Source organism: Crocodylus siamensis, chromosome 5 (assembly GCF_052110815.1).
Source record: "Crocodylus siamensis isolate JL-2025a chromosome 5, ASM5211081v1, whole genome shotgun sequence".
Lineage (NCBI taxonomy): Eukaryota > Metazoa > Chordata > Crocodylia > Crocodylidae > Crocodylus > Crocodylus siamensis.
Genome location: NC_143399.1, coordinates 103,196,420 through 103,219,792, shown reverse-complemented (window position 1 = coordinate 103,219,792; position 23,373 = coordinate 103,196,420). Strand labels below are relative to the sequence as shown.

The following is a 23,373-nucleotide window of genomic DNA, read 5'->3' as shown; positions in this document are numbered from 1 at the left end:
GTAATACATAATTGAAGCAAGCTGTCTGCAAACAATCCTTACTCTTTTTCTGTAGAATAGTTCTGAATCAATAAGCCATTTTCTGAAATAATTCTTATGATTTGAGTTTTTAACTACAAAAGGGACTACTATTCATTTTATATTTAATTTTATGCCATTCAGTAGTATTCTATTAGTCGTGAAGAAATGCTGATATATCACTATATTGCTCAAATATTTTATGTTAACATTTCATGTAACTATATATAAAACCATAATTTATTTAACTAATAATATCACATCTACAGGAAATCTACCTTCCTGCAATGTGGTGCTTATTGGTTAATTAGCTAAAAGCTTGATTGAATTTCACATTTTTTTCCAAGTTTACAAATAGATGCTTACAACTAAACTGTTTTTTGGATCTCAGTTGGTGCTGTGTTTCAAATACAGTGTTTAATGTTGTGAAATGTCAAAACACTGTTTCTGGGCAGATGGTTATTGCTTGGATTTTTGAAGAATGATAGATTATGGATACTTCTAACAAATGAATACAACTGGAATGTATTATATAAGGGCAACAGGAGTGCAGAAGTTGTGAGAATGGTTAGCTATGGTCTGAAATTATAGCAGGGAGAATAATATGTAATATTCCTTTCAATCTACCAATTTTTGTACAGTGAGCATAATTAATAGAAATGTTGTTATAGTATAAAGTAGAAATAACATTACCAGCTTATTTGTTTTGAAATGTTAACATGCTGCTTTATTATATTATTTCATCAAGGGGAATTGCAATTAAATTAAAATAAATGTAATGATGTGGAAACTGGCAACATGAAAACAGGAACTTGCCAGACTTGCATGCCCCTTGAAGAGATCTTGCACCCTTTACGTAGCCTAAAATAAGCTGCAGGTCATAATAGTTTGTGCCCACACTTGCAGAGGGAAAGACGAGAGATTAGGGAATCCATTTTTTGTTTCCAACTAGGAACACTATAAAAAAAGGTTTGATCTTTTAAAAATACTAGGAACTTTTTAAGAGAAATATAAATGCCTTTAAGGTGTTCCTACTTGTACCCCCAGTTATTGAAGCACCCCAAAACACCTCTTCTGAAAAATTAAGCTAAAGGATTTACCATGTTCAAGAGACCATATTGTATCATCATATATATTATATAATTCTGTTTTGATTCTCTATATGAAGCCTTGAAAAATCAACAGTAAATTTCCTTAGAGATATTAGTGATGGTTTTCTTTTTTTTGGACCTCTGGTTTCATCTAGTCTTTGGTAGGAAGCAGCTGTCAGATGAAGTGAATGTCAGGCCCTATATCTTATTTGATTGAACTATGGCAAGATAATTAATCTTGCAAAGGAAATCAAGATAATAGAGGGGAGTGTATGGATATTGATAATTGGCTAGAGAGCTTTTGGTCACTAGTTCAAATTCAAGCCTGGTCAGCAGTGACTGAAAATTATTACTACCTGGAAACACGAACTGCGATGTGAAATGGGTGACTTCTCATTCCATTTTCTAGTAAACAGGTCCCACACTGTAAAAATTATTACTACCATTGTTAGGTTTTTGAACAGTTTAGGGAATGAATGCGCAATAATCACCTGACCTTCAGAAATGGTCCCCCCGCATGGAGGTCTAAAGTACATTTTTAAGTTAGTGCATGGAAATCAGCGTAGCTGCACTTCTGTTCCCCTAACAAATAAACAGCTCCATATGATAACTATTAAGGCAAGTTCATCCATATGACTTCAATAGTACTACAGTGAATTAAACATTCCCATATTTGTCTGAATGCAGTTAGAACTCCTACTAATAGCTTTGATTATGTTTGGCCTTTTTAAATTTCCATATTTGCCCAGAAATCAGGCTTTTCTTAACGTGTTGCTTATTGTATACTGTCCAACAAATAGTTGGTGACTTGTTCATATTCAATTACTTACACTTGGAATTGAAATAGATAGTTAAGATTTGCAATGGATCACTTAATAATTAATGCCACTTGAGACCAGTATCATTTAATCACAAAATAAGCCATAACCAAGGGGAATACAATACCCACAGGCCTACCAGCAAATTTAGAACCACAGAGTTATGTTTAAATGCGCTCTTCTTGCTCTTTCCTGAATAAAGCTTTGTTTTTCTTTGCATATCTAGACATTTTTCCTGGTTCATTTAATTTCTGCTGGAGTAGAATTTAGTCATTTTCTCATACTTTCCTGTCCCCTCTCCCAAACTGTCGTTTTCCTTTTTTTTCAACTTCTCTATCAATTTTAAAATAACCAACTAACTAGTGACAACTGGAGCAAACGTCTACTAAGGTCTTTCTGAAATATGGTAGGTGCTATTTACTTAAATACACTGACATTTTTAGTCATTCCATTAGTTGTATACTATATTCTTAAGTGTGTCATAATGAGGTCTGTTCTTGCCAAATTCATTCTTTTCTTCCTTATGTACCACTGTAAATAGCATTTTAGCTTATTGACTTTGTATTCTGGGGTACAAGATGAAGGTTTAGCTTGTTGTCAACAGAAAAAAAAAAAAAGAATTACGTTCTAATAACTTATCATTTAGCCTTTTTTGTCCACACACATATAGAGAACTAGGGATAAAATAATTTAGTTTGGTTCTTATTTCTGAGGATAGCCAAGGCATGTTTACATCCCCTCAGTATTTTGCCAAGGAGTGATGCTGCAGTGAAGCATCTCTCAGCTTCTTCCTGCACACTGCCTCCTGAAATGGAAAAGTGTTGTGTTGAGTGTCTGTCAGTAAGCAAACCGAAGACGGAAAGGTTAATAGCGAGTCACTAAGATTGTTCCATTACCACAGTTTTAGGAGGCAGTGTACACATGGCATGGCCCTGAGTCTCTGCTATGTATTGGCCAACATAAAAGAAAGGGAACAAAACCAGTTTGGGTTACTTACAAAATAGTGGTGTTGCCACTAGAGATGATTGTAGCAGGGTGTGGGACTCAGGGCAAATCAGCCTGTGTGGGGCTGTGCACAGATGTGGCAGTGGCAGGGGTGGTGAGCAGCTGGACGCAAAGGTGGCTTGGCTCCACAGGGCCCCCCAAAGTGCGGGGCCCAGGGTGGTTGACCCAGTCCTCCCCCCCCCAGGACAGCTGTGGTTCATGTAATATGTAGAAAGCAGGTTTTGGTAATATCTGGTTTAAATACCTGATCAGTCAAGATGTTAAACAAGATTTCAGGCACAAAATGCCCTTCTGCCAGAGCAAATCAATAGGACAGGGAGTTATCCCTTTCTCCACTGCTGGCTTTAAATGCAGAAAGTTACTTAAAAAGTCACTAGTAAGAATTCTACAGAATAAAAAGAGTATCTTCTGGGAGTCTTGTTTTTTGGGGGCTGAGTGTGAAAAGGTGAATAAATGTGGCTGTACAAGGCCATAACTTCAGTTCTTTATGCCTAATTCAGCTACAGAACACCTCTTCAGGGCTTCTAGCAACTTACAGGGTACCATAGTCACTGTTGCTGGAAGTCATTTGGGTTTCCAAAGTTCAATCTTGCACCAGTAAAATTAATGGGAGGTTTGACACTAAAGTTAATGGGAAGGGGATCAGACTTCCACAGAAGAGTGAATATGGCTAATTTGAATATTGATTGGTAAATGAGCACAAATTTTAACTGTCCCTTGTTGCATATCTGTGGGTAACTGTAAGTTTATAAAATCCAGATGGAAATCTCTGCTTTGTGATACCAGTTGCTACAGTCTTCAGAGTGGACAAAATTTTCATGCCATGCTTGTTTTTTATAATTTTTCCACAATGCATTCACCTGCCAAATTCTTTTATATAGGTCAGTGTGGTAAAATGTCAAAATTATAATTTTGTGAAGTAAGGGCAGAAGCTTTTCAGTCTCCAATTGGTGTCTCCCCAAATAATTGGCATCTGATTGTGATGGGTACAAAAGATAATCTTTATTTTACATGAAAGTCTTCTTTTTATATATAAAGAATAAGTGCTGGTACAAAGGGGACTTGACAAGGAAAGTAAGCTTGAATGCCAGTTCCACAAATATGACAGACGTGAATGCATCCAAGAGGTAGACAAGTGAATTGCTCAATAAATAATTAATCCAACCCAAGTGAAATATATTTATACATAACTATAATAAAACAATGCAAGAGCCTCTTAATCTACATTATTGATATCCTCCATATCTTTTATGGGTTTGTATTTCCAAGTCACTTATCTACCAGTCATTGTATTTGAATTGCCTGAACGATAACTACTTGTCCTAAATTTCCAGAAGAAATACAATAGTAGGTCTATACATGTGTAGCTTTCCTTTTGCTTTGTTGCCTTTGTAAATGTAGAAAAAAGGCTCAAAACTCATTTCAGATTATAAACCATGCCACAGTTCAAATAAGGAATATTTCCATTTTCATAAAACCTAAGGTTAGGACTCAGTTATTCATTGTCCAGAGTAGTTGCTGGTGCAATTCTGCTGATTTTCATAGAATTAAACTAGGGCTGAATATATATATTCACACAACACCTCTGCAGGACTTCTAGCAATGACAGGAAGTAACTGTGCCACCCTGTGTCTGCTAGAAGCCCTAAAGAGGTGTCCCATAGTTAAATTAGGCCTAAAGAACTAAAGTTACTGATTTCACTCAGATCATTATATTACTGATCTATAATGAAGATATATCCTCCCCTCCCTGAATCTTAATACTTTTTTTTTTTTTTTCCATTTCTGAATTACTAGGTCTAAAGCTTTAGATGAGAGGAGTGTATTGTGAGTGTTGTTTTCTTTTGTGCCTACATTTGTGCCTATGTATTCCAAGGATGAGCAATTTTTTCAGGAGGATGAATACTTTCCAAGTTTTGGCAAGCTGTCGAGGGCTGCATGGGTAGCCCTACCCCTTGACAGGTGCCCCGCCCCCTGGTTGCCATCGTGGGACCAGAAGTCCTGCCCCTAACCTCTGACCTTGCCACTGGAAGTCCCTACCCTTACCCCTGATAGTACTCCTTTAGGGAAGAGGTTTTATCATCTTAGGGAAAAAAACAAATTGTATACTACAAATCAAACACCGATAATAATATATTTTAATTTAATTTAAAATATATATTTTTGTCCTGATTTGTGTGCTTTTGTGCAGTATATATAGAAGCGATTGCAGAATAGCTCAAAATGCAGTCTTACTAGTATATTGTGCAGGGTTGCTCAGGGATGTCGGGGGTATGGGTGTGTGGTTGGGTGTGGGGTTTGTGGGGAACTGTGGGTGGGTGGAATTGGGGGTTTGCGGGGTTGTGTGGATGTGTGTGGGTATGGTATTGTGGGTATGGGAGCCATGTGGTGCAGAGCGGCCGGCGGGTGGGCAGGAAAGTGGAGAAACTGGCCCGGGGGGGAGTGGAAATGAGTGGAGTGCCTGCAATAGTGTCCTCGGGCCAGTGCCAGCAGGGCTCAGAGTGGGATGGCAGGAGCGAGGGGTGTGGGTTGGCAGGGGTCAATGGAGCTGGGCTGCACCAACAGAGAGAGAGGGGAGCTGGCTGACAGCTTGCCAGCTTTGGGCCAGCTACGGTGCACCTTGGCCTTCTGCTCCCTCCTGCCACATACGGGGCTGCCGGCATGGTTATGGTAGCTGTGGGGCTTGGTGGCATCAGCCTAAGTGGAGAAGGAGGAAGGAGAGACAGGCTCGGCTGCCACCGCCTTCTTCTTGTCCCTGCGTTTGTGGCAGAGCTCGTGGTGCCATTTGCTGGAGCAACCACTGCTGCCACGGTGTTCCCACTGTGCCTGGCAGCCATGCTCCACCACCCCTCATGGCTGCTGCCACTGGCCCCACCCCCACTCCAACAGCCACCACTCCTGTAGCTGCCATTGCTGCTGTTCCTGCCTGCCACGGGCACCTTGGCCTGATGCAGGGACTCTACCAAGTACAACCAACTGCTCAGGGTCATGGCAGGAGTGCAGTGGTGGCATCTTGGTATCAGCCTCCCACCACTGCAGCGCAGCAGCAGCCATTCAGAGGTAGAAGGTGACGTGACAACTGAGTGCAGAGGGAGGACAGCAGCAGCCACTCCTGTGAGCGTAAGTGTGAGAGCAGTGACAAGGAGAATGCTGCAGCAGCTAAGCCTGCCTCCTCCTCCTCCTCTGCCATGTCTCCATAACCACAATAATGGCTACTAAGGTGCACTGCATGGGCTGCTCTGTCACACTGTTGCAGCTGTGGGTGACAGCCACTGAGCGACAAAGCCGGGCTCCCCCACTGCTACCATGCCCCGCCGTGAGCCTGAGCACCACGGCCGCTTGTGCTCGCTCAGTGCCCTTTCTGCAGCAGGCCAAGGTGGCCAGGAACAGCAGCGATAGTGGGTGCAGGGTCGTCGGCAGCATCAGAGAAGGAGGCGGAGCTCAGCCGAGCCCGCCTCATCATTGTCCTCCTCCACTGCAGCTGCCTCCACCAAGCCCCACAACCACTACAGCCATGCTGGCAGCCCCAAGGGGCACTGCAAGGGCCACTCTGCCTCATGGAGCAGGAAGGAGTGGGAGGCCAAGGTGCATCGCAGCCGGCCCAAAGCCACCAAACTGTTGGCCAGCTCCTCTCTCTCCCTGCTGGCAGCCCAGCCTGGCTCCATGGACCTGTTCCAGCTCACACTCCATGCTCCTGCCATCCTGCTCTGGGCTCTGCTGGTGCTAGCCCCAGAACACTGTTACAGGCCCTGCACTCTGCTTACTTTCACTCCCCATGCTCTCTGCCACCTCTTGCCCCACTTTCTAGCCCACACACCAGCCGCTCTGCACCACATGGCTCCCAGCTGCATGGCTGGACTGTGGGACTCAGCAGGGCAATCCTCGCAGTCCTCACCTGCCTTCCTGCCCCCCTATTGCCGGAATTTCCCATGCTGGCACAAGCATAAACAGCCACATGGTCCTAGGCCAGAAACCTCTGCTAGGAGGGTGTTTCGGGGGCGGGGGGGGCAGAGCTGGGCAGGCCCTACTGTTGCAGGAGCCTGCCTTGGCTTCCCCTGGGTCCTACCACCCCTGGTTCCTGTATCTTTTTGACAGGAGCCAAGGGCAGGTAAATATTAATTTTCTAATTTTTTTAGGGGCCCCACAGGCTATATTTTGCCCACCCCTGATGTATTCAGTATATAGCCCAGTTTAACATAATATTAAAAACAAGAGGATAAAGGCTAATATTAAGAACTCACTAGTTTCCTTTCTCTTTTTGTTTTGTGTCCAATTGATTTTATTTTACTGAAGTACATAATAAGCTTATTTTATCTGAGCATCAAATAAATAAATTATATCGATTTGAATATAAATTGAGTATAATCAGGGTAGTATTTATTACATTAGAACCTAGGGTTAAAAAATCCTTCCTTTTTCCTTATATTACTTGCTACATGTTTATTAGGTAGTTAATTATGTCATAACATGCTGCTGAGTAAATTCTAATGAAGTGTATGATTTAATATAATAATTCCATTTTATTTAGTAGAGTTAATGAAATCACATGGTGTTTTTTTCAATCACTCAGGACCAGATAATGCAGTAACTAACTCATAGTAGAGCAAAGAGGTTGTTCACAGTGTTTCATAGAAAAAGCTTAAGAGACTAGATATTTCAGAATTTAAATAGCAAGTGTTGAGTCTACTTCCATGTGAATGGCAGCAAGCTCCAAAAGGGTCTAATCTTCATTGGGGCTTTTTGTTTACCATAGTGCATGCAATATTATACAAGCAAAGCTTCTCAAATGTGGCCAAGTGATAATGCTGTCCTAGGTAACAGGGTATGACTGGTAGAAAGTAACAGCACCATGAAGGGTCCTAAAATGTGGGAGAAAGTATTTAAAGTAAAGTGTTGGGTACAAATGCTGTAAGCATACAGATGTTGTGTGTCTGCAAAGTCAGTAGTCTCTGTTTGTCCTGTTCCTGGTGTTACACAGAGTGAGTATCCTCACTAGTCTGGTTCTGGTAGCAGAGGTCTTTTCTCTGTGCAGTACAGCAAATCTGTGTCTTTATTCACTGTTTATTGCAAAGTGTTCTACAAAGGGGCAGTTATGTACAGAAGACAGTAGCTTGCTGATTAACCAGGCTGTCCTGCAATGACATGATAATTGTGTGTCCAAAATTGTTCTGCATACTCAGTGAGCCTTGGAAGACATTTAATGTGTCAGACTTAATCTAAAAGGCTTGCGAGTGTTGCCCCTGGAATTATGACCTAGATACCTTGTTCCAGGCAGACCCAAATCCTCAGACCAACCATGGTCTCTCTATTCAATAATAGGTGAATTTTACTGATACAGTGACAGCAGATAAAACTAATGCAAACAGTTCTATAACTACCAGTCCCAGGGTTCACAGAGTAAAGGTTCATGTGGCCAGTACACAAATTTACTCTGAGGTTCTTTCTGGAATGTCAGATGTCAGCAGCCTGGAGATTGAAGGCCAAGACTCCGCACCCAGTGGGGTGGGTGAGAGGCCGGTGGTGTTCCCTCTGTACATGGTGGCCTTGGGTTCCCCTCTTCAGGACCCTTTGCTGCTATGAAATCCTGTTTTTGTACCCTTTTCCCCTCCTTGACTTTTCATCTCTGGATATTGTTGATTTTTTTTGTGGTCTGTCCTGTCAGCATATTCCTTTATTTCACAAACCCATCATATGCATATATCCTACTTTGGGTTTTTCTGGTGTCCTCCTAATTTGGTCCATTTACTAAACCAGAAATCCCTAGGGCTCTGCACTTGGGCACTGACCTGGCGCCAATGCTGCAAAGTCCCTTATCTGTTCCGGACAATGTGGTAAATGTATTCAATTTTCTAGCCTGTGTGTCTGCTTTCTGCTTGCCTGTGTCAGACACAGTGGGCCTTGAGGAAACTTTGTCACAAACAGGCTTTTAAAAATCAATTAACCATTGCCATTTCCCTGGACCACCGTTCTAATGCAATATCTACTTTATCTACAGGCAAATTCCCAAAAGCAAACCTCTAAATACCATTTTCTAGCCATCAGGGAGTTGCATATCTTAGAGTACATTTATTTCGATTCATACTGGCACCTATGCAGACTCAAGTGCAGCCATATTTGAATTGGAGCTCCCTGGGTTAGTGAGAAATGACTGTTGGAAAGACTTGAGGGACTTTGAATTACAAAATTCCCTTGCTTTCCATATGTGTTGATCTCCTTTTGCAAAGTCCTTTTGAAGGGACAAAAGCATAATGGGAGGGGTTACTTTGCGTAGGGGAAGCAATTGCTTATTTTTTACTTAATTATTTCTGGGCTTTTTGGATGAGAGGCTGGTGATTTTCCTGTCTAGAGTGTGTTAAGTTTATGTCAAAGATGTCTAGAGAACTAGATTGTCCCTTTGTTTTATCATCTGTTAATAACCCAATAAATAAATCATGAATAGCTCTTCAAGTCTATAGTAGTAGGGATTTCATTGCTGTCCAGAGCACACTTGGGATCTCTGAGTAGAATAAAAGGCCAGTAGATGATATCTGGCTGGTTGCTTTTTTATGCTTGTGATGTGGTGCTGGATTTGTTGTTCTCTTTTTCTTATCTTATACATTTAATGATATTTGAAGCACCCTTGAGGCTTCAGATAGTATATTAATTTACATTAAAAAGCCTATGTTCCCTTATGTTCCTGTGTGTTGGGGCTGTCTCTAGTGGACCTTTGCACACAGGAATAAATTTCAGACCAGATTACTCTGAACCATCATTTCATTTCCATTCATACAAAGCCATAGTACCCAGCCTGCCAGGCTCCCTACAGACCCAGAAACCTGGTATCAGAGGACCAGTTAGGGTGTGTCTTATTTTGTACAGTTTTGAGCCTTTTGGTGTAACAACTTGGTGCTCTGGTGAAGTGCCCGATGATTGGAAGAGGGCCAATGTCATGCCTATCTTCAAGAAAGGGAGGAAAGTAGATCTGGCAAACTACAGGCCCATTAGCCTGACCTCTATCCTGGGGAAGGTCTTGGAAAAGATTATCAAAGAGGCCTTCCTTATCAGATTAGCTGAAGGCAATATCCTGAGGGATATCCAGCATGGGTTTGTTGTGAGTATGTCTTGCCTGACCAATCTCATTTCCTTTTATAACCATGTGACCTGGTTATCACCTGGACAAGGGGGAAGAGATCGACATTGTATATCTTGACTTTAAAAAGCCTTCAATCTGGTATCCCACGGTGACTTCTTGGCTAAACAGGCTAACTGTGGCCTTGACCTCGCAATGATCCACTGGCTGGGGAATTGGCTCCATGTTAGGACCCAGAGGGTAGTAGTTGATGGGAGCCAATCGTCTTGATGTGCTGTGACCAGTGGGGTCCCTCAAGGCTCTGTCCTAGGGCCTATACTATTTAACATCTTTATCAATGATGTGGATGTTGGTGTCAGAAGCGGACTGGCCAAGTTTGCCAATGACACCAAACTCTGGGGCAAAGCATCTGCACCTGAGGACAGGAGGATGATCCAGATGGATCTTGATGGGTTCAGGAAATGGGCGGATGAGAACCTGATGGTGTTCAACACCAAAAAAATGCAAGGTTCTCCACCTTGGGAGTAAAAACCTCCAGCATGCTTATCGCCTTGACAGTGCTACGCTGGTTAGCACTACAGATGAAAGAGACTTGGGGGGTCATGATTGAACATTTTGGGTGAACATGAGTCTGCAATGTGATGCTGCGGCTAGTAAAGGGAGCAAAACGCTGGCTTGCACCTATAGATGCTTCTCAAGAAAATCCCGGGACATCATTCTCCTGTTGTACTCAGCTTTGGTGATGCCACAGCTGGAGTGCTGCATCCAGTTTTGGGCTCCACAATTCAAAAAGGATGTGGAGAATCTTGAGAGGGTGCAGTGGAGAGCCACGCACATGATCAGAAGTCAGGAAAACAGACCTTATGATGAAAGTCTGAGAGCCATGGGGCTCTTCATCCTGGAAGAGCGCAGGCTCAGGGGTGATCTGATATCCACCTATAAGTGTATCAGGGGTGACCACCAGGATCTGGGGGAACATCTGTTCACCAGAGTGCCCCAAGGAATGACAAGGTCACAAACTCCGCCATGACTGATTCAGGCTGGACATAAGAAAGAACTTCATTGTCCGAACCCCCAAGGTTTGGAATAGACTGCTGCTGGAGGCAGTTCAAGCACCCACTTTGAACACCTTCAAGACACATTTGGATGCTTACCTTGCTGGGATCCTATGATCCCTGCTAACTTCCAGCCCCTGGGGCAGGGGGCTGGACTCTGTGATCCTCCGCTGTCCCTTCCAGCACAAATGTCTGTGAAATCTATGAAACTTTTGGACCATATAGGAGTACAGTAATCTTCTGGGGCATATAGCATTGCAAATGTGGTAGTTCTGAGCACTTTGAAGTTGGTACCCCATGTCGTGGTGGCTAAATGTCTTAAGGCAGATACCCATGCAGAGACATTACAGCTGACTTTCTGAATGTGATGTTTATAGATGAGGGAGTGTTCTAATGCAACTGCTTGGAAAGTTGGGGCATGTTTATGGGGAAAGATATAGTTGGCTATTCTGATATTCAGCATGCTCTTGGCTCAATGATTGTCCACAAGGAAGACTGATGGTATGGATTTACTGATTCATCTCAAAGAACCCCCTGCCACACGCGCACACGTGTGCACACACAGACACACACACGCGCGCTACTGACCTGGTATGAAGGTACAGTGTCAGGTTCAGTCCCCCCCTACACTTGTTTAGGAGCTTATAACTTTGTTTTACATTGAGTGGGGCCGATGATCTGTGTAACTGACAAATGACCTTACCTCAAGGTCACGTTGCTTTTCTAAGAGAGTGCTTTCCAGTGTGTTTACCCAGATCCATCTGATACAAACCCTTACTCAAACAGACCCCAATATACACTGAAAGTTTTATCTGAGCTTCATAGCTGATATGTGACCAGCAGTCAAAACTTTGCATTTTTGCTGGCAATTTTCCAGGTGCCATTGGGCAGATCAGCTATAAATGAGCACCTCTGCAGGTAAGGCACAGCAAGAAATGGAAATTCTACCTAGCAAACCCCCCCATCCACTCCTTCCTTCCTTTTCCTCCCAGACAATTGGAGAAGGCATTCTGTCTAGGCCCTGAAGCTTAGGTTTCCTAGTCTGTGTGGCTCCCACAGCAGGAAGATGGAACCCAGGCATACAGGTTTTTGAAGCTGGAAGGCAGAACATGGGTGTTCTGTTCTGTGGTCAGTGCCAGGTCATAAAGAGCTGTGTAGCTTCTAGCCCTGGGCAGTGGAAAAAGTCTGGACAGGGGACTCACCAGAGGTCTCTCAGTGTCTCCCTTGTTTGTGGGCTCCATATTTATGTGTGGGCAGTTCAGTCATGGAGCCCAAGATGCTGGATTCAGGATGGCTGCCCAAACACCTGCAGAGGGCCAGAGGCATGTGCGTAGGTAGCATCAGCAACATGAAGACCAAATGTAGGGTGTTAGAATGAACATGTTGGTGACTGCTTGCACCCATAGTAGTATAGTGGTTGAAATAGCCATCCAGGCCCAGGAACCTGCTACGAAGATCCAAGAACAATGTTTATGGATGGCCAGTCATTACTGGAGCAAGGCCACATGTACTGCTATGGAACTGAGAGACTCACAGTACCAGGACAAGAAGTTTATCTACAAAGACTACTTGGGATCTAGCTCTGACACTCCTAAGTAGCATCAGCACTACCTACCATGGGGAGACCATTGCCCTCCTGGCCCAGACTAGTACGGCAGGCTGCTGCTGCCGAATCGCACTCCAGGGATTCCTCCCTAGAATGACTTGCCCAAAATTCTTGGGGGGTGGGGGGGACTAGATGACACCTGAGAGGGAATACTCCACCCCATGGAGTGATTGGGAGTTACTGGTGCGGGAGGAGGGGGAGGTTAGCTTGGGACCAGACATACAGTGCATGGGAGCCACTGACCCATGGTCTGAGGAACCAGGAAGGGGCTGGCTCCAGGGAGTAGCAGTGCAGGAGGGGAGGCAGATCAGGCTGTCTGAGACTGAAGCCAGGACTGGCACTGACTTAGCCCACCTTCCAGAGCCAAGTCACTACCCTGGGCAACCGGCAGTCCTCACCATAGACATAGGGCCCGAAGAGAATGCAGGGGAGCGCGGGCCAGGGGTGGCCCATCAGATCACTCAGCCAGGACTCTATACTTCCAGGTTCTGCTGCTGGGGTGCAGTGCAGCCTCTGCAAATATAGGCAGCCTTCTGGGCTCTGGTCCAATTTCTGGAGTGGGCAACATTCCTCAGTTTTTCTTTATTATGCAACAAGAAAAAATTGGCAGCTGCAATATTTAATTAAATTGAAGAGCAGCAGTTTAGTGTGTGGCATTTCTCCTGCTCCTGTTTTTGTGTTTGTTAAGTTGAACCCTCACAGCTGCCCATCCTCCTCCCCCCACTCAACATCATAACCACCTGGTGCAGGCAGAGGCTTTGTCGGGGAACAGGGCCCCAAGGTCATGGTGGGCCAGGGTAAGGATTGGAAAGAAAAGGTGGGATTAGCGGCGGCGGAGTCTGAGTGGTATGGGAGTCATAGTGGTTTCGAATAAAGTAGATCTATTTAACTTATGCTTCTGGAGTGTAGGCAGAGAAGCTTTTTCAGTTACAGTATTGAAAACGACAAGCAGTGAACAACAAAGAGGTCTGTTGGCCCACAAGGTTCACTAGTGAGCCCTTGCTTTCTACCCCCTGAGGGAGAGGTGCAGCTGCCCACTAGCTAGTCCCAGGGCTGGTCAACAGCTTATTGAATGGGAAAACAAACAACGAAACAAAACCGTAACACGATGAATGAACAATGCGAATGTCGTGACGCCAGTCCAACCGGACAAATGGAGGATCGGAGACGGAAGCCGAGGTCGGGAGCCGAGATGTGATGAAGTGGAGATGCAGTCAAAGCCAGTAGGGATGATCCGGATCGTGATCGATGATTGATGCCAAAGGTAAGTCAGAAGCCAGGAGATCGGTACAGCAGAAACAGGAGCTGAACGAGATCGAGAACGACACAAAATGCCAAGCAAGGAAGGAGACCAACAGGCCGAGGAGCCCTACTAAAAAACAGTCCCTGAAACGACAACCTCCGTTCCCAGTCAAGCAGGTCTCGCCCAGTTGTGAGACAGTCTCTGCTGAGAGCAGTCTCTGTACTCACACTGGGTCTGGTCTCTCCCTGTCTCCCCTTTAGAGAAATTTCTAGTCCAATTATGTCATGCTGCAGATGAACTGAGCATGTGTAGGATCAGGCTCTATGAGTAACTGAGCATGTGTCAGTGGAGAAACTAGGTCAGCGCTGACTGACAGGTCCTAAGGTCACCCAGGGGGCACATGCTGGGCATGCTGTGGAATTTTCCATTCAAAGGGCCTGCCTGTGCATGTCAGATTCAACTCCCTGTGTTGTCAGCATGTAATCAAAAATTTTGCTGTGATAGCTTTCCCCACTCTTTCAAAGTTAACTGAGAAGAAGATTCCAAGTTCTGGAGTGGGCAACATTGCAGTTTTTGTTTAATAAACACGAATAGTTCGGCAGTTTTAACTTTTGATGAAAACAAGGCATGTCTCTTCCTCAGGCCACATTCCCTTGCACCCCAGTGTGTGCCCTTGGTGTGGTTGGGAAGGGAGACAGTGCCTGGGGAGCCTGGGTGTGGGCAGGACTGCCTGTGATGCAGGGCCAGACAAGCCTGTGGCAAGAAACCCATTGGCCCAGTGCTAGGGCATGGACACTCAAAGTCCTGGGGCCCTTCTAATTCAAAAAGGGCTTCTGGTCTATGCAGATGAGGAACTACTTGGCCAGGGCTTTATGGATCCAGATAGCCTGCTGTACTTCAGGGCCAGGGCCACCATTATTAGCTAGGGGTGAAATACAGGCATCCAGGACACGTGCATGTACACACAGACACACACACATGCACACACACGGCAGCTGCAGGGTATCCTGGGTGGACATGTGTGGTATAGCCACCTGATGGCTCATGGCCATGATGCGCTACTGCATCAGGTCTAGATGGGCAGCTGTGGTGTCCTTGCCAGCCAATCAGCGTTATCTCAGCTGTTCAACTCTACTTAGGAGTCTTCAGCAGCCCTTGGAGCCCAAGGGGCATGCTGGGAGGCATGTGAGAGCACCCCCCACCTGTGTTTGAGTTAATGTGTGTTCTGCTTCCTCCTAAACTAAACAGGGGTGCTTAAAGTAAAGCTCAAGCACTTCCTCCACAGACTTCTTATACCCCTACTAAATATAGGTGTTTTTAGTAGGGGTGTGCGAAGCAAAGAGTATTCAATTTGGATTCAGATTCGGCCCGATTCAGGGGACAGTGATTCGATTTGCTGATTCAGATCACTGTCCCAAATGAATAAGGTCAAATCTGAAGATTCAATTCCTTCTTCTCAGTGATCAGTCATGGGGACGGGATCCTGGTTGCCCCCCCCCCAGACTGGGGAGGCACCAGTCTCTGAACTGGGAGGTGGGGGAGTCCACCGCATGCTCCATGGCAGACCTAGAAGTGAACTGAAAATATTTCTGGTCCACTTCCAGGTCTCTCACCGAGCACGTGGGGGACCCCCCGTGCTCCCTTGAGAGACTCCATCCACCCCACCATGTCAACCTTCATGAGCTATGCCTGGTACCTTTGAGGTATGTAGAAAAAAAACATAAAGCTGCGTCTATGGCCAAATCGTTGAAGCTCTCCAAATCGAATCAAAAGCTTATGATTCAATTTGGAGAAATTAATAGGTCTCCTGATTCAATTTGGATTTGGAGATTCGGCTACCGAATCAGGCTGAATCTCTTCCAAATTAAGTCAGCTACTGAAGCTTCCTGCAGCCCTAGTATATAACCTGAATGTCTGGAAAATATAGCATTTTCTATTCCCTTCCCCAAATACCCGGCAATCTGCTTGTATTCAGGAATTGGCTTTGTAGTGGTTTGTGTTGTGGCAGTTCATGAGGGAGCACTGGAGCACAGCAACTCTTTCTTTAGAATGGAGGAAGCAACAGAGATTGAGAAGCAGATAGCTACCAAGAGTGCCAGGATATTATCAAGGCTCTCTGAAGTTGCTGGCAGGTATGCACAAGTATGTGCACTAATGAGATTTCCACTATTCTAAAGTGAATTTTTGTGAGTATTTTTTTTCCCATCATTTGGGTTTCCTTCATTCAGACTCCAATCTATCCTGAAATTTAGAGTTGAGAGTGGCAGGTGTATTTGAGGTCTCCATCTTGACTGAGCACAAATTGCAAGCCATTTATTTTTTACACGGTGTATGTCCTGAATATGTAATCCAGCTCCCTTTCTTTACTGCAAGAGAGAATTTCAAGATTGAATTGAATTTCAGATGCATCATGGAAAAAAGAGAGGATAGAGAATTGTAACTTAATATAGTATGAATTAGGTGACCATTCATTAATTGTCTTGTTTTGAAAAATATTATTAGTTCAAATATCATAGTATTTTACCAGGTATGCATGCAGGTTCTGTATCATTTGATTTCCCTTACAATTTCATGAATGATAACAACTATGATACCATGAAGAAGTTTTTCCTGATATATAGCCTAAATCTGCCCTGTGTCAGTTTGTGACCATTGTTCCTTGCTACCCCAAGAGGTGCCCTGGTGAATAGAGCATCTCTGATCCCTTCTTGTGTCCCCCTAAAGAATTTGTAGGCAGCCACAAGATCACCTCTTAGCCTTCTCTTGTGATAGTATTAACTTGGTTTTGTAAATATATTTCAAAAACTTTCTTGTGAATGTAAATATTTTTCTGTGTTCAAATGTGCAGTTCCAATGAATACATGAATATTTGTCTGTGTTCAAATGTGCAGTTCCAAATCACAGTCTTTCTAGAGAATGTGTTTAAACAAAACACTTATTATACTGTTTTCTAGTTAGTAATATATCAGTGCCCTAGTTTTACTTCAGCTAGGCAAACTAAATAATGGGAGAAAATATTTTTTAAATTAAGTCAAATTAAAACAATTAAACCAAGACCTGTTCCGTGTAACACCATACCAATCAAGACCTTAGATGGCAATACCACTCAGTTTACTCTCTTATTCCATTCCCATTCTTTTCAGTAGAAGGTATTAAGCAGTAAACAAGGCCATCCAGTATGTATTAAAACTATTTAAAACAAAGTTAAAACCTAAAGCTCTAGATTTTTCCAGGCTTTTGTACTATTAATTTATCTACTACACACATTATTTTTCTTCTGTATCTCCTAAAACAAGTTCAATATGTGTGATCCTAAATAGAATATCCTGACTTCTGTTTTTAACTGATATCAAGAATTATTGATCGATGAGGTTAATGCTGCCGATATAAAGCCCAGATCAATAACACACTATGCTGACATTGATTAGAGAGGTTTATAATATTAATATATATATTTGCTAGGATAACGTCTGATGACTTTTGACTGCTGATGGAAGGTGGAAGTGAAATAATTCCCTTTTTGTGCCTATATGCATCTGTAGCAGCAGATCAGATAGAAAGTCAGCAAAAGCACAGCTACAGTAGGCAGATCAAAGATATTTTTTGTTCAACTTTCTATCAGGTAGCAGTTTCTGAGATGCACAAAAGCTTCTGGGCTTGTTTGTTTTGTGTTGTGTGTGTGGTGGGGTTTTTTTGGGGTTTTTTTGGTTTTAATTTTCTTTCTTTCTTTTGGGGCCTTTGTTTTCTCCTAAACAGATTCATGAACACCTATAAATTGTCAAAAGGAAAACACAAAATTGTGCTTTTGCTCTTCTTTCTCTGGAATAAAAACCTCAGCTGCAAATCTTTCCTGCTTTACCACTTTACCACTGCTTACTATTTTACCACTGAAGTAAGCAGAAGTGAGCAGAAGGTCTCATAAGTATGGTGTGCAGGATTTGAATCTCCTAAAATATTTTTCACTGTAAATTTGAAATTTAATTCCACAAGGATTGCAGTGATCAAATTTTATCTCCTGTATAATTGAGGCCTTAGGATTTCATTCAGTAATTCCTGCAGAGTTGAGACTGACCAATCATCAGCCAAGTCATAAGCAAAATGATAGGTGGGTGAGTAGGACATGACATCTGGGCACAACCTAAGGGTGGTGGAGGGGGAAGACAAGTGGAGATAAGGAGGTGCTTTATCCCACCTCCTACACCCCTAAACTCTGCTTCTTCCCTGCAGCAGCTGTGGCTCTGGCAGTAGGAGAGGCACAGAGTATAGAGGAGCAGCTAGAGGTTTGGAGCTAGGCAAGAGGAAAGACCTCCTTTTTGACCTCAACAATCAGTGTTTAAATGGCTATTTATTGTTATGTTGGTGGCAAAAAAAGGTGTGACATGCCCCCACCCTTCATAACAGGAAACCCCTGGCCATTGCCCTGCCCTCGGTACATTGCTGGCCAATTATGCCACTGAGGCAGGTGGTGAAGTCAATAAGAATGGAGCCCAAGTGCAAGATGGGCCTTGCAATTATGAATGCATAATTAGTATTCAGTTGTAATGCCACCCTTCGCAAAACATGCATATTTTAAAATGAAGATATTTTGGTGATCTGATAATTATTGGGGCAGGTAAGTTATTTTCATAGATTCATAGATGCTAGGGTCAGAAGAGACCTCAAGAGATCATTGAGTCCAACCCTCTGCCCAGGCAGGAATGAGTGCCTATCCAGCCTTCTCTTAAAGACCCCCAAGATAGGGGAGAGCACCATCTCCCTTGAAAGCCCATTCCAAATTTTGGCCATCTTTACCATGAAGACTTTTTCCGATACCTAGTCTAAATCTGCTCTCTGTCAGTTTGTGACCATTGTTCCTTGCTACTCCAAGAGGCGCCCTGGTGAACACAGCATCTCTGATCCCTTGCTATGTCCCCCTAATGAATTTGTAGGTGGCCCCAAGATCACCTCCCAGCCTTCTCTTGTGGAGGCTGAAGAGGTCCCGGTCCCTCCCTTATTTATTTACTTTTTTGAGTCACTGTATTTACTTGCATACCACTTATACATCCCCCACCCCCAATCGGTGTTTCAAAATGGGTAAGTCTTTAACAAGGAAGTTCATTTTTTGTCACTGAAATAGAACCGAAGAACAGAAGCAAACAGACACTGTGCTAATGGCTAGGTAGAGACAGTAAAAAAGCGCAAGGCTGAATCGATTCAGTCTTTCAACCTTAGTATAAGTTGCACAGATTAAACTGAAACAGAAGTAAACAGACATTTACCTTTGATTCAGGAAATGCAGCCACATGCCTGCAGTGGCTTAGGCCAGAAGCCAGGGGCACTAAAGCATGGCTCTCTGACTGTGTTCTCTTCCTCTTCCTGCGAGGTCTCTGGGTTTGTAGTCCAGACATACAACAGCAGGACTCTGCAGGGTTGCTTATCACTTCCTCTTCCTGCTTCCAGGTGCCTCTGGGATTTGTTGTCCACAGCTGCAGCCAGCAGTAAGTTGGAGGGGGATTAAGAACCTCTTCCCCTGCTCACTGGCCCCAGACCCCACCCAGGGTTTGCCAAGGGGGGCAGTTCCCCACCCCTGCCCTCCTCCTCCCTGCACACTGGGCTGCATCCCCAGTCAGGGTTTCCCCTCCCACTCCTTTCTCAGCCAGTACTCACTGCTCCAGCTAGGAAGCAGAGGGGCAGGGCCAGCTCTGCTCTCTGGAGCAGACAGCACAGCCCAGTCTAGGGTTGGAAAACATGCTGGGGGACTCTGATTTAACTTAAACTAGGAAGGGGACTAGGACAGAAGGTTCATAAATCAGTTTGACCCAAATTAGTTAAATCCAATACTACATTCAACCAGGTTTATCTTAAACCAGTTTCAACCATTTTGAAAATGGTTTATGTGCACTGAATATCTGTTCTGTCACAGGTTTAAATCAGTTTCTGATCACTTAAATCAGTTTGTGTAACTTCTGTCCCTAGCCCTAATGGCTGCTAAGATGGATGGTGCTTGTTTCTGGTAGAAGGGGCAGAATCTTTTGTTAACCCTCTCATACCTGTAGCTTGACTGAGCACTGTAGCATGTGTCTGAATCAGTAACTGCATGTAGTCTTATATTTTGATGAGGTTTGTAGTATGGAAACAATATGTACTATTAACAGGAACTTATAGAAGAACTATTAATAGGAAAGAAGTAAGAGTTATACTACTGCCCTTGCAAAGATTTGTGGCCTATCCTTGCTGCTGTACTGTCACACCAGGGAGCTCTCATTGCTTCACTGAGATTGTGTCTTGGAATGCCAGGCTCCCTGGACACTTGGTGCTCCAGGAGAACTTACTCTATTGTCACACAGTCATCCATAATTCTGGAAAAACCTTTCTTTTTCTACATTTTGCTTTTCCAGAACAAGGCACTTACCCAAATCAAATAAGACATGTGAGAAAATAGAATATATGCACCTCCGCAAAAGGTAGCTGGCATTTAAAATACGAAGTAACTTAAAAACAGAACAAAGTAATACCATAACATAGTGAAACAAACTCACCCCCTAAAAGTCAAAAACAATCTACCCTACCCCACCCACTCCAGCTCCCCCACCTTTGCTTAAGAGAGGATCTCCCTGCCCAACCCCAACACTCATTCACTAACTTCATAAAGAATAAACATGTCCTTATCATATTCTCTCCCTTCTCTACCCACTCCCACTCCTTTGCCTTATACTCCTTCCTATTCTCTTAATGTCCCTTCCACGTTGTACCTTCCTTTTTTGTAGTTATCTATAAACCCCACTCCTCTCCTTCTTGAAAAGAAACACATTATTCAGTTTAATCAATTATAACTAGAAATATAATAAACCTTCCCCATACCTGCTTCTGTGCCCTCTGAAGGGCAACACCAATTGGCACATGAATCCTGCTCTTTGGTGGAACTTGCCTTCAGTGTCTAGCCCAGATTAGCCAGTGGTTTCCATAAAGCCTGCAGGGTGGCTTGTCCCTATCAAGTTCAGGAGGCCTGCTGTGGTTCATGTTGCTTGGCATCCAGAGCCAGGAGTTGAGTAGTAGACAGAGGGGAAGAGAAAATGATCTTACTGTTTAGTAATAGTCACTATTCTATTGTACACTTCGGCCTTCTCTTTTAAGAGCTTTCTTTTTCTTGTGTTGAGCTTTGGCTATGCAGAATTAGCCAACTGCGCTGTGTTTCAATGACTATCACTAAAAACATTATAGAAAAATGTCTCTGGTAGCTCCTCTTGCATTCACCAGGATTTGTCATTTTTCTTTGGCTGATATACAAAATAAAAAAAACAAAACTATTTTTATAGTAACAAATACATGATCAATTGGTACCGTGATAATGAATAACAGTACTCTTGAAAATTTATCACATTTATTTCACTTATGTCCTATTTATTCATTCATTTATTTGTTCACTCATCCAGGTACTCAGTCTTGCTATGCTGCTTACCTCTTTTATATGATTGTTTAAATATACCTTCAGTTCAGCACCTGGTAAATCAATTTATGATTCTGGTCTAACCTATGATGTTGAGTGCGCAGTTGAACTGCAGAACAATCAGAACATAACACAACATTTCATACTAACCACACCATTAACTCAAGTCATCACAATGCCATCTCCTCAGAAGAGAAATCTTTGTATGTTTGTTTTCATGCTGTGATGAATGATAGGAAGGAAATCCAGCCACAACAGTATATCCAAATTATCACAGACTTCTTAGCATGATGCACTTCAGTCATGCCCATTGGCAATAAAAGTCCCACAGGTTTTTAAGCAGCTTGTTAGGAACATGACAGTTTCGTTCCACTGCATACTTTCTCAGTTGGGGACTTGCTTAAAGGAGCCACTCCCCTTTATACTTAATGTAAAATGTGCATAAAGAAAAGATTCTTTGTGCCATTATTTTTTTATGTTGAGACATTCCCTACATTTTGAATATACTAAACTCATAATATGCAAAAACTGATTATGAATGTTTTATTTTTGGATACTTGCTTTGACAGACACTTGTGACCCAACTGGTTGATGACTTGGGGAAATGAGCTAAGCAGTGAAGTGCACTTCCTTGACATTTTGGATGATATGGCAGTATACTAACAGGTAGAGTTTGTTTGCTTTCTTTTTTTCCTTTTTTTCTTTCCTTCTTTCCTTCCTTCTTTCTATGTATAGATCTTCTCAGCTGCTGAAAATCTGCACTAAATCAAGTCATCTTGTACTTTTAAAAAATCAATTTTGCTTTTAGGGTAAATTTTTTTTATTTAATAGTTTAAGTGTATTTGAATAAAATGCATACCAGTTATAGGCCCATGAAACTGACATAAAAGACTTGTGAAAAAATGGAGCACATTTGGTGCACATCTCAACAGCAATACTTGATTCAGTTCAAAGGCCTGTACAAGTGACCAGTTCTGTAGAAGGAACTATATTTACAGATGCCTGTACTGTATGTTATGCCTTTCAGACTATTTCAATTTACATACAGATTGGAGGAAATGAAAGTCCTTTTACAGTCTGCTCTGTGCCTCTTAAAGGACAGAAACTCATTTTCTCTTTTTGAGTTCCACTTTTATGATACTTTTTTCTCGTAATTACAGGGTATTACTTTTGTCAAATGGGATATGTCTCATTTCAAAGGCATACCTCAGCAGAAGCTCTTTCAGAGAGGGAAAAAAGACAATGTCACAGCCTCCCTCATGTTTATTAATATTAATATGCTACTGTCTACTTCAATTTTTGCTCACAGAATCCATTCGAAGATGCTTTTCCAATATTGATGGCAGGCATCTAATGCTGGGGAACAAAAGCTATTGATAATGTTTCATCCAAACTTATTTAATGTTCACATCAGACAAAGACAACCATTATAAGCACTGCATTGTCATGTGTTTGATGGCAATTATAGAGCACTCTGAGGTAGGAGTCAAAATGAGTTGGAATCTGCAGCTATAACCCAAGGAGGTAGCAATCATTTTATATTAGTTAGTTGTTTTGGAGCAATGCTTTCTGGAGTGGGAAGGAAAACAATGCAAGTCTTTGAATAAATATGGCATATTTGAGGTCATACTACCTTGTGTTGTGTTGTTTTCTAAGTAGTTGAGGTTTTTTGGCCCAGATCAGTCAGCATTTGGAGGGATACTTTCAAGGACTCTTTCTGCATCATTAGACACAAAATGAACTGCTTATAGGAATCCATAGATGTCTGTCTTTCTGCTGAATTAGTACTACATCAATGTCCTATCAGAGTGGCAGGGGATAACATAATACTGAATGTACTGTTGTTTGGATGGGATGCACTTTTAAGGTCCAGGCAAGTGCTGGTCATTAAGGATTCTGTAAAAATCATCTTTACAGTAAGATATTTATCATGTTGTCCTGACCAAATTCCATTTTGTACAAAACTAGTCTGTGTTTACTTTTGCAGTTGTCATTCAGCCTTAACTTTCCAGTCTATCTAAAGCATCTATGATGGTGTCAAAC

The 23,373-nt window shown here is 42.9% G+C and overlaps 1 protein-coding gene across 1 annotated transcript in view; it reads left to right on the top strand.

Annotated features, from left to right (window-relative positions):
* CDH12 (cadherin 12) overlaps positions 1–23,373 on the top strand; it is a 953,181-nt gene that overhangs the window by 304,982 nt on the left and 624,826 nt on the right. The window contains exon 3 of the mRNA XM_090049941.1: positions 21,900–21,996. The gene's annotated coding sequence lies outside the window, so the exon portion shown is untranslated. The remainder of the gene's footprint in view (positions 1–21,899; positions 21,997–23,373) is intronic.